The sequence below is a fragment of the Mus caroli genome, chromosome 10 (genome assembly GCF_900094665.2).
Source record: "Mus caroli chromosome 10, CAROLI_EIJ_v1.1, whole genome shotgun sequence".
In the NCBI taxonomy this organism is placed as follows: Eukaryota; Metazoa; Chordata; class Mammalia; order Rodentia; family Muridae; genus Mus; species Mus caroli.
The window spans coordinates 51,319,203-51,331,762 of NC_034579.1; positions in this window are offsets into that span (position 1 = coordinate 51,319,203).

Consider the following 12,560-nt stretch of genomic DNA (forward strand, 5'->3'; position numbering starts at 1 on the left):
CTTCCCTTCCCTTCCCTTCCCTTCCCTTCCCTTCCCTTCCCTTCCTCTCTTCTCTCTCTCTTTCCCATTTTTTCTTTCTTCCTTCCTTCTTTCCTTTCTTGTTTTTTACTCTGTTGTATGTATATATGTATGTATGTATGTATGTATGTATGTATGTATGTATGTATGTTTTGTTCAGATAGGGTTTCTTTGTGTAGCACTAGCTGTCTTGGAACTCACTTTGTAGAGCAGGCAGGCTTGGATCTCAGAGGTTTGCCTGCTTAGCCCTGGGATTAAGGATTAACGCCCCCCCATCTCTAACGCCCCCCATCTCTAACCCTTCACACACACACACACACACACACACACACACACACACATACCCCGCTGCCTCCCATTCCCCTTGCCCTCCCCCCTCCAGCTCTCCCCTCTCCCAACCCTGCCTCTGGCCTCCTCATGACTTCTTTATGGAGTCTTTAGACATGAGTTGGCAGCTGAAAGTTTTCCTGATATATTTTCTCAAGGATATATCATTTATAATGTGATTCTAATGACCTACTCTCTCTGAACTGTTACTATATAAAATACGGATTGTCAAAGAGAATTCTCAGAAGAAGCTACATCTGCTTAGAACTGCCATGGTGTGCAGAGGTTGGCTGTTACAGGTGTAATTGTTTTATCTCAGACTAGCTTTAGTCCCCTAAATTGCCATGCTCTGTCCACTTCTGTGTCCAACTATGTCCTGGGGATAATAGATAAAAACCTTTTGAAATCTAAAGCTTAACAGACTACAAGCTTCTACCAACCCAAAAGCAAAGAAAGCCACCTGATTGCATGGCTATCTTACAAAAAAAAAAAAAAACAAAAAAAAAAACTTTATGAAACTGCTTCTACGTTGGAACATAGAATTTGAGGGAAACACAATCTGTGTTTTCAGGCTATGATCACTCAAACGTCACTCTAGTGGAAACTTTGTCCATTTAAGGGGAAAGCTGCATGTTTTGTGTTAATAGCCTGGTCATATTTTTCTCATACATAGTATTAGATTATGCAGATTAAATGGATTAATATTAGAAGAACATATGGCACAAAACAGGTACATGATAAATTCTGTTTTTTTTTAAATAATTATAATCACATGCACACTATTTTGAGAATAGAAAAATGAGCAAGTTCTCAAATGTAACGCCATGCAGGTATGTGTGAGTGTGTGTGTGTGTCTGTGTGTGTGTCTGTATGTGTGTGTGAGTGAACATGTGTGTATGTACACATGCTTGTGTGCAGATAAGTGTGCATAGGTACCTATGTGTGGAAGACACAGTATCTTCTTTGATCACTCTTTGTTTGGTTTTGAGGCAAGGTCTTTCAAGGAACTTAGAGTGTGCACTGATCGGTTCAGGAAGCCCAGGGATGTACTGTCTCCACCTTCCCAGCACAGGGATCACAGCTACACTTTACCATGCCCAGATTTTTACATGGATGATGGAGATCTGAACTCAGATCCTCTTGCTAATGTAGCAAACATTTGACCAACCAAGTCACCTCCTCAGTAGCCCCTCTAATTGTCTTGTTCAAACTAGTTTAACTTCAATCCTGAAACAAGCAAGAATCCACATGATTAAAACTATAGGCATTTATAAACTTAAATGCAAAATTATGAAGAAATTATTTTCAAATGACTTCCATTGTGTTGTCAATAAGAACAGTAACAGTATTTCCTCAAGAAAGAAGTTGTTAAAAAGCTGGTTGAGTGGTTGGTAAAAGAACAGAGAAATGAGAATAGGGCATTTTTGAATAGATGTAGACACATTTAATAAAATTTGGCAATCAGTACTTTAAAAAAAACCCCACAAGCCAGCAACCTAAGAACACAAATAAGTTCCTGAGCAGATTAAAGATCTTCAAGAATAACACTGCAAAAAGTTCTACATGTCCATGAGCACTGTTTCCATCAGGTCCAGGGAACCTGCTAGGATGTGTTTTAGCTATTGGTATTTGATGGTGTCATAGAAATGATACAGGAGGGCTGCCAGCTGCACTGAGCATGTCAGACAGATGGTTTGCATAGAGCAATTTAAGATTTTTTTATGGGCAAACTCTTAAAATTTACAAAGACCTCATTGTTGTGTCTGGATAAAAATATCAATTGGTTTCACTTTTTATCGGCAGTAGCAAATTAGTAATAAAAATAATCCAAGGAATAAAGAGTACAAAATCTCCCAGAGACTGTAAAAGCTACTGATGAACAAACATGGATGAAGAAGGCGAAGTGACAGATGTTAACGTTAAAGGAGTTTTCAAAGTCTGAATGAGAGATGGGAAGAAGGCAGTGCTGTAAGACATGAACCACTTAAGTAACAAGGAGATCATCTGACTCACCCTAGTGCAATTACAACCTGGGAAAGGGGGGCTTTGGAATACTCATCCAAAGAGTCATTCACTCAACATGTAGTTAATGAATCTGTCATACACATGCCCCTCTTCACAGGAAGTAGCCACACTCCATTGTGTTGATGAGGTCTTGAAAAGATTAGCCACAGAAATCGTTTAACATGAGAACTGATGAGGTAACCCTTGGATTAAATTCCTTCTTGTGCTAATTGAAGAGATAAGACTCTGGGGGGAAACCTCCAGACATCTTTGAACTTGGGGATGATTGTCTTTCAAGGGCTCAGTACTTTCACCCTTTAGTTTCTCCCAGGAAGCTTTAGTAATTTAAAGTTACAGATATTGAAGCAAATCTCCCTTACCGGCCTGCAATATTTAGAAAAGTTAACATCAATGTACTCTTCCTGTTCTGTCAGCTGGGATCAACCTACCCTGCAACCCAGGCTCCATCCAATTATGGTCTAGGCCAGGGAACACTGGTCATATAAACGAAAAGCAATTGCGGATATTTAGAATACAAACCTTAGCTTTTCCCACTCTGGTCAGCTCAGTGGGTGATACTATTACTACTAAGCCAAAATACAGGAGCTTGCTTCCAAATGGCTTGACCTAAAATACAGGAGCTTGCTTCCAAATGGCTTGACCTAAAATACAGGAGCTTGCTTCCAAATGGCTTGACCTAAAATGAAGACCACAGAGGACTTATTTGCTTTGGTTTCCTCTCACAATTGCTTTGGGTTTTTTGTTTATTTTTGTGGAAACACAAGGATCACTCCACCAGTTGGTTAGGACATATTTCTTACAGGGTGCCTTTCTTCTCTCTGTGCAGCAAACACTCCTATTTTAGTACCTTCTATAAATTTCAGGCACAAAGAAACTATCATCACCTCTTTGTGTAGAGGGTAATGAAGCGTAAAGCTTGTACTACAGAGGTTCGGTTCTACAAAGGGACTCACTTTACAAGCACCAATTACCTCCGGACTTCTTGATGTTTCAACTAAGTGAAGTCACTATGGGTCTTTTGTAAGTTGTCAAAAATTGCCCTTTTCTTGTTAACTTCAAAAGTATTAATTTATTTCTCTGCCAGTGTTTTAAACAGATTTTTCACCAAATAATTCTTCTGAGTTTTGTCGAAGTGTTGTGGAATGGGCAAACATACTGAGATTTTCAGTAGCAGTTAGTATTTTAAAAAAGTAAACCCATTTATTTCAGCACATATACATCAACTTATGTATTGAATGTCTGTGTGACCAAACTCTATTGCAAAGGCTCTGCTCCTGGTCAAATTTTATTGTCATTATTCCTTATAAGTGATGTTTCCAGTGACAAGAACATTGGATGCTTAAGTGTGAATAAAACATTTGTAGTTGAATTCTCTAGCTTTTAAAATAGATACCTGTCACAATTAGAGTTTGCTGAGACATCCACTTTGGATTCTGGTAGCTCAAATTCATAAGCAGTTTTCAAAGTAGACCACTTCTCTGGAATGAATTTTCAAATGAAACATCTGCTCTTAACTACATTCATCCAGTCCCAATTCTGTGTATCTCCGTGAACTTTTATACAGTTAGAATGGCCATTCTGAAGCTTAGCTTAGGGTTTTACACTTTTACTATCAATTATATTGGTATACATTTATGTACCACACAAAAGAGGAGGAAAAAAATAAAGTTATGTCAGAGATGAGGCTAGAAAAGCCATTCAGTTTATATCCTCTCCCATGCTCTCCCTCTATGCATCCTCAGCACCCACTATCACTTGGTACTAAATTTAATGGTAACCCCTTGCTCATACCTGGTTATACACATACAGTTAAAGGTGAGGGAGAAGATGTTTTGGTTTTGGTTTTTAGTTACTGGGTTTTGGTCAAATAATATTATACTTTCCAAGTGAGACCGTTTTCTAGCAAATTTCATTTTCCTTTAGGGTTAAACAGTGTATTTTGTGTGTGAATCACATTTTCATTACCCATTCATCTTTGGGCAGACATCTAGACTGGTTCCATTTCCTTTCTATTATAAATAAAAGAGTAAATGTGGAGGTATACATATCTCCCCATGGCCCTATAGGAAGGTCTCTAGATAGCCCTGAAGTGGAACAGGTGTGTCATTAGGTTGGTCTATTTTTAATTTTTTGAGAACCCTCCAAACTGATTTCCAAAAAGACTGTCAGAATGTGCATTCCTATCAGCAGTAGATGGTCCTCTTTCTTGACATTCTTTCCAACATTTGTTGTCATATGTGTTGATGACAGCTATTCAGACTGGAGTGAGGCGGTATCTCAGAATAGTTTTAATTTGTATTTCGCTAATGTCTACGGATGTTGCAAAGTTTTCAAAATAATTATTGGCCATTTGTGTTTATGGCATTTTTGAAAAGTGTTCAGGAGAGCATTTGTATATTGGCAGCTTATTTCTCTAGGATTTAATTTCTGTAGCTCGTTGCTGGGTATTAGCACTCCTATTTGGAGTATAGCTGGTATTTGCTCCCATTTTGTGGGCTATTTATGTGCTCTGCTGAATATCCCCATTCATGTGTAGAAACCTTTCTATTTCACAAAATCCCATCTGTTGACACTTGGGGCTAGTTCCTGTGCTACTAGAGTTCTGTTCAGAAAGTTCAGCAAAACAACAATCCAATAATCTTAAGCATTTACATAACAACAGCTATGATGCTGCCAAGTTGAGTATTCGGTGGCCAACCTCTTACGCCTTGTCACCTAATGGTGGATGAATTTGGCTTACAGCATAATCACTGGCTGTGACCTGCTCTAAAAATTAAGCTATCACATGCTCAAAACTCAAAAATTTCAGCTTCCAAAACCACTCCACTATGCTGTTTGTATTTTCTTTTCTTAGTGAGTCAGATAGTTGGTAGTTTACTATTTGACAGAAAAGTTAAATTTTTTTGCTATAATATGTAATTCAATATTTATCCTATAAAACACAGCAGAGTTTACTATATTAGATTTCTTCACTAGTAACTTCCTACCCCCTCCCTCTCCCTCCCTCTTCTCCCTCCCTCCCTCTTTCTTCTCCCTCCCTTCCTCCCTCCCTTTGGTCTTTCTTTTTCATTTTGTTTTTTCAATAGTAACTTCCCACCTCTCATGAATGCCAAGGAACTAATATACTACAGCGGGGGATGAGACAGCACAGCCATTTTTGCTCCATGTAGCCAAGGGTGTCTTAGAACATATTGTTCGGAAAACAACGTGGCCAATTCAGTGCTCAGACATCTGCCACACAGATATTTACCTGTTCCACATCATTTATTGAAATGCCTCTTTTTTTATGTCCATGAAGTTATTGCAACTTCTCTGTATCAAAAGAAGCTGACCATACACACATGTCAATATGTGACCCCCTCTACCATCTTCTGTGCTATTGATCTATTTTTCCATCTTTACTAAAGATACTAAGGCATTTTGTTTTGTTTTGAGTGAATCACATAGCTCAGGTTGATTTCAAACTTGCTATATAGGTGTGGTTGGGTTTGAATTCCTGACCATTTTGCCTCCATCTTCCTAAGGCAGGGATTACAGATGTCTACCATCATAGCTGTTTGACTGGCATTCTTGATTGATTTGGGTTTAAAAATAGACTTGAAATGAGAAGTAGGATTTCTCCTACTAGGCTCATCTTTTTCTGAATGTCTAGACTAACTATTGAATCTACTTTAAATTACTTTTTCATTATTTTCAATGATGTGTATGTATGCTTATTTTGGTAGGTAGGTGTATGTGAATGTCTTACTCAGGGTTTCTATTCCTGCACAAACATTACCAAGAAGCAAGTTGGGGAGGAAAGGGTTTATTCAGCTTACACTTCCATACTGCTGTTCATCACCAAGGACCTCAAGCAGGTCAAGCAGGTCAGGAAGCAGGAGATGATGCGGAGGCCATGGAGAGATATTACTTACTGGCTTGCTTTCCCTGGCTTGCTCAGCCAGCTCTCTTATAGAACGAAGACTACCAGCCCAGAGATGGTTCCACCCACAAGGGGACTTCCCCGCCTTGATCACTAATTGAGAAAATGCTTTACAGCTGGATCTCATGGACGCATTTCCTCAACTGAAGCTCCTTTCTCTGTGATAACTGCAGCTTTTGTCAAGTTGACACAAAACTAGACAGTACAGTGCATATGTGTGGAGATGTCTGCAGAAGCCAGAGATGTCAAATTCCTTGAAACTGGAGATACAGGCAATTGTGAGCAATCCAATGTAGGTGTGGGGAGTCAAGCTCAGGTTCTCTCCAAGAGTACAGCATGTTTTTACTCAGGGAACCATGTCTCTAGAGCCATACTTGTCCTTTTCATTTTATACAGCTATATAAGGATTAAATATATATATATGAATTTCTGGACAGTCTCAGAGTCCTCTCATTTATTAACTTAGCCCATATTTATTCTTTTCATTCTTTCCAATATTATATTAGCATCTTTTATTTGTTTTCTTTGCTAATAGTATATATAACGATGCAGTTTATAAATATATGTAGAATATAAATGTAACATTATGATATTAATTTTTTGCCACTTTACAAATTTATCTTGTCATAGTTTTGAGACTTTTATGTTGTCTTTTTCAAATGCAAAAAAAAAAAAAGGTATCTGTGAAGAAATCTTAAAACTACTGGGTTGTTTTGTTTTGTTTTTTTTTTTTTACCTTTTTGCTTCTTGTTTTGCTTTATGACAGAGCCTGCTACCTTTAAAGACATGTTTAACTGAAGTATTTACAGGAAATAGCTAGCTTTCTTGCCCACTCTAAGTGAAAATAATTTAACAAACTCTACTGTCCATGATATAACTGTGGACTATTAAAGATATGTTTGAAAATAACCACTGTTTCACATCAAATTTTTTCTTATTTTATTTTATTTTATTTTATTTTATTTTATTTTATTTTATGAAAGCCCACAATAGGCTCATGCATTTGAGGACTTGGTCCCTGGGTGTTGGTGCTGCTTGTAAAGGATAGAGACTTTTTAGAATGTGGAGTTTTGCTGGAGAAAGCATATCACTGGGGCTCTGATAGTTTACAGCCTTGCTTCATTGAAAGTATGTTCTCTGATTCTCTTGTGCAGCTGGTACATAATTTCGAAGTTTCCTGTTCCTGCTGCCACAGATTCCACACTATTGTGGAATCTGATCCTTGGAACTAAAGGCAAAATAAACTCTTCCTTATTTTAGCTTTGTCATGTTAGTATGTTAGAGCAAAAAAGCCATAAATACTCCATGTTAGTTCAATTGTGCATTACTGACATCGGTGCCTTATATCATGAGTATTGTTCATCTTGCATACTGAATTCAGTTTGCCAGCATTTTACATCTTTTTTGCAATTGGATTAATTATGGGCAGTAATTAGTATTTTATAAGATTAAAAATAATAGATTTAACATCAAGGTTTTGCTGGTATCATAAAACAGCATAAAGGGCATGCATTCTTTCTCCCTTGTATAAGAATTTTAAAGACTGATACCCCTTTTGTCTAAGTGTTTGATAGAATTCACCAGTGAAATTATGTTTTGAAGATTTCTTTGTGATAGTTTTGATTATTATTAATTCAGTTTGCCTAATAAAGATAAAAGTTGTTCAATAGAAGTTTTACTAATTTGTTAAAGTTTAAATAAGTTGTATATTCAAGAATTCTCTTTGTTATTTACATTGTCAGATTTGTAGGAATAAATTCTTTCATAATTTTTCTTATATTTTTCATGTTCAAGTGATATTTCCTATGTCAGTTGAGCTATCCCTCTCACACAGCCAATCTTGCTGCCCATTAGTATTGTTAGGTTCTTCTGAGGTAACTGTGGGGTCCTTAATTTTCTCTGCTTACTTTACTTAATTCCATTATTAATTTTCTTCCCTCATCTCTTCATCTTTTGGTTCATTTTGCTATCCTTCTGTATCCTAAGATTAGAAGCAAATGATAAAATTTAAATATTTCTTAATATGAGTATTTAAAAACTATATTTTTCTCTTTGGATTACTTTTGTGTTGCTGTCACCAGTATCTAATGGAAACAACTTGAAGGGTGTTGTTCACAGTTTTAGAAGATTCCAGACATGGTTGCTTGGCTCCATGCATTTGCAGCCGAAATGTGTGCGGGAGGCTTTGCTTAATTTGCTAAGGCATTGCTTAACAGAGGTGAAAGAGAAGCAATTGTGGAGAGAGCCAGAGAATGCATATATCCCTCAGAACATGTTCTCAGGAGCTCGTTACCCTCAACTGGGCCCACCGCCTATTGTAGATAGTGATCTACAAATAATAAACATTCAGAGAGTTGTTATAAATCCATAACAAGTCCATTGTTTACATCAAATATTCCATGATCCAATTATTTTCTGAAAATGGCATCACAGTCACAATCAGAAATATGCCCCACTGATTGGCTAAGCACATCTTAATTCAGATAAGTTGACCACCATATCTACTATGTATTGTGATAGGTAAATTCAACAAATATACAATGCTATGTTATCAGCTACATTTGATTTTTAAATTCAGTACTTATTTCTAACTAGTTTGTTTAATTAAACTATTTTATGGTGTGTGTGCATAGTATGTATTCATGGGTTTTGTGACACCTAAGAATTGTGGAGACCAGAGGAAATCTCTGTGGAGATTTTTTTTTCATCCACTATTATGTGCGTTTTAAGATCAAACTCAGACTTGCATAGCAAGCACATTTATCTCCTAAGCCATCTGAATGAACCTCTGGTTAATTTTTTACTATCTGGGGATTTTCTTATCCCTTCATGTTGGTTTCTATAATTCTAATTTTGATAAGGTAATATTATTTTTAAATTTTAGGCTTATGAAACTTACTGAGAGTTTATACATAATTCATATAAATTTAAAATGATATATATTGTATTTTCTGAGTTTCATATAATATTATACTGATTTCCTGATCTCTTTGATAGTCTTATTAAAGTCTTATATATTATAATATTTAAAACAATTGTTTAATCATTTGTTAGGTGAGAAAACTAATTTCATTAATGGTATCTTTAAATCTCTTTTCCTTTTTAGTTATGTGGGTTTTAATTTATTATGTTTAAGCACATAGTCATTTCAAACTATTAGCTATCCGTGAATAAAACTTACTCCCTCATGTTTTTCAAGACACAGTTGAAGTTTATTTAAAAAACATTTTAACACAGATTTGAACAAGGCAGATAATTAGAAGAAAGTGCCCCCCCCCACAGTAATACACTACAGGTGTGGGTATGTGTTTCACAAGAGAGTTCTTGTAAATGCATGGCTTTGCAATAGCCATATACTTGATTTTGTGACTTCTGAAGTTAAATTCTCTAAGGATTCCTAAGAAACTTCTGTGAGCTCATAGGGTGATCCCTGAAGGGTAGTAAATAGTAAGAGAAAGTGGGGGAGAAGGCTGAGCTCATAGACATAAAAAAACCTTTTTGTACAGGAAACCAGACACTAAGACTAAACCCCAATATATGAGACCTCATGAATCTAAGGACGCCATCATTTGAACAAACTGGAAGCTAAAGAATGGGAAAACAGCTTTGCTAGTTATACATATGATAGTGGGTATGTATGTAAAATACATAAAGAATTCAAAAGACTGAACACCAAGAAAACAAACCAGTTAAGAGGTCAGTGTACAGAATTAAGCAGAGTCCTCAAAAGATGAAACACAGATGTTCCAGAGATACTTTAAAAATGTTCAATACCCTCAACCATTAGGCAAATGCAGAATTTTTGAAAGAAAATTTTAAATGCTTTAATGATTGATAGATAGGAGCAGCCTTGTCTATATGGTGCAACACCGGAGGCAGCATTTCTTCAGAGCTTGTCCCTTCCTGGTCTCTAGGGATGAAGTCAACAGCAGTTGGGCAGGAGCCAGAGATAAGGCTGCCTGCTGTTGCTCTAGTTCACCTCTCTTGGGGGAAATTGGGATTCTCGACTTTGCGGCAGAAGAGAATTTCAGGAGAAGATGCTATTTAAGCATTTAACATTTAAGCATGGGGATGTGAACTTCCCAAGGGAGAGAGTGGTCACAAACTCTTTTCTATCTCTGTTTTTCTAGCTTAATAGTCTCCTTTGCCTGAGACTGATGTTGGATTAACACTTTTATGCTGCAAATTGGAAAACAACAACTTCCAATAATCTTTTTCTTTTAGTGAAACTATGCAGTTATGATGCTTGCATGTACCTTACAGGCAGGCTATGCCTTTTTTCTGGTCTGACAAACTCTGATTTTTTTAAAACTTAAATCTACGTTTTAATATATTTATGGTGGTTATACACTCATCTATATTAAAATTTTAACCTTGCCATTTGTTTTTGGTCATTCTATTGATTCCCACACCAGTGTTCCCGTCTGTGATTCCACTTTTACTTTGTTTTGAGTTAAACCATTACTTTTTAGAATCTGATTTTAATTTCTCTTTTATCTTTGGTTAGTAATTTGTTTAGAAGCTAAAATGTGAGTGCTCTATCACAGAGCACCTGAAATTCACTTTTCACATACCAAATAAGATTCACCTTACTGTTAAATATTCACTATTTGTATGCGTGATTAGACTGTAATGATATTTGTAAAAAACTATAAGACAAATGATAATCATTACTTATATTCATAGTTATCTGAATATCAGTCAATTCTGGTGTTCTTATATGAACAAGTTTGGTATAATTTGAACTTTGAACATGGTGTTCAGTGAAGGCATGAACCAGTGTAAGGCATGTGTCTTATACTTCTCACAGATTTCATTCCTAAAACATCTTTCATTTCATCTTCATTTTGAAATCTAATTTTTTTTGCTAGCCAAACATTTAGGTTTAATATATACCCATACCTATACATTCCTTTTACCATTCTAAATATACTGGCTCTTTTCCAATTTCTGTTATTTTGACAATATATAAGAGTTCTGAGAGCAAACACAACTGTCTTGTTTCTGGCCCATGGCCATAAATTTTTCACCTTTGGCTCTGACTCTCGGTCATGCCAGGGGAGTCAGGCAGACACCCAAAATAAGGTCAAAACTAACCCAACTGTTTTCCTCCACGGATCAAAGTGTTGGATTTCTATACATTTGTGCACATATATAAGTACGCATAATGAATTAAATACTCACCACCAAGTATGGCATTCTATCAAAAAGGCATTTTTATAAGTTACTATGGTGTAGTTTTATAAACTATAACCAATGTTATAACAAGGAAAGGCTTACAGGAAATCAGAGTGAAAGGCTAAAGCAGCTTGTATGATAAAAATATTAAAGAAAAATGCTGAGAAAAAATTACAGTCAAGTTATCAAATTTATGATATTGGTTGGAAGCCAGACAGTTCTGAGAGAAAATACATTGTATGTACTACAGACTTGAATTTAGGGCCCAAGGAAGGTCACTGTTTTCTTTCTGACTGAAGCTGTACCTTCATGCCACACAGACAGAGTCAGGAAGGGCTGAGCTGCCACCCATCCTGGTTTGTGGGTGTGCCACAGATATTTCTGGAGCTTAAATCTGAGTTAAGCATCACTTTTAGATCATTTCAAATGACTCAAAATGACCTAAGAATCTTAAGCACAATGCTTTTTAAATTTACTTATTTTTTAAACCAGACTTGACTTTTCTTAATAAATTTACATTATTTTCTAATTTTTCCATTTCTCTTTTTTATTAGACACATAGTTTTTAAATTAGTCATGGAAAATTGGTGATATGATTATGATACCACTTAAAATATGAATTGGATGATTTCTAATATTGTTTGAGTAGAAAACCATCTCAAAATTGAGCAGTTTTAAGACAATAAGTTATTAATTATTACAGTATATCTTTTATTGGAACACATTTGGTAAGTCATTTTCCTCTCAGAACATTTAGATACTAAGTCAAAGGAGATAACAAAGGATCCAGGGATGTAATTTTAATTGTCACCCCTGGCTGCATTAATCTTCATTGTGATACAGGCGCTATGATTTAAAGCTATACTGCGTCCCTTTTATGTGACAAGATGTAGTTCTTTATAACTCTTATCTTTGAAATATAAAGCTAAGAACATACTTTTTCATGAAGGTAGCCTATAGATCTGAAATACTGTGTACACGGCTACACCTTTAGACGGTTTTTTTTCTCTAAAGAAAAAAAAAGGAAAAGAAAGAAAGAAGGGAGGGATGGAGAGAGGGAGGTTGAAAGGGAGGGAAAAAGAGAGAAAGA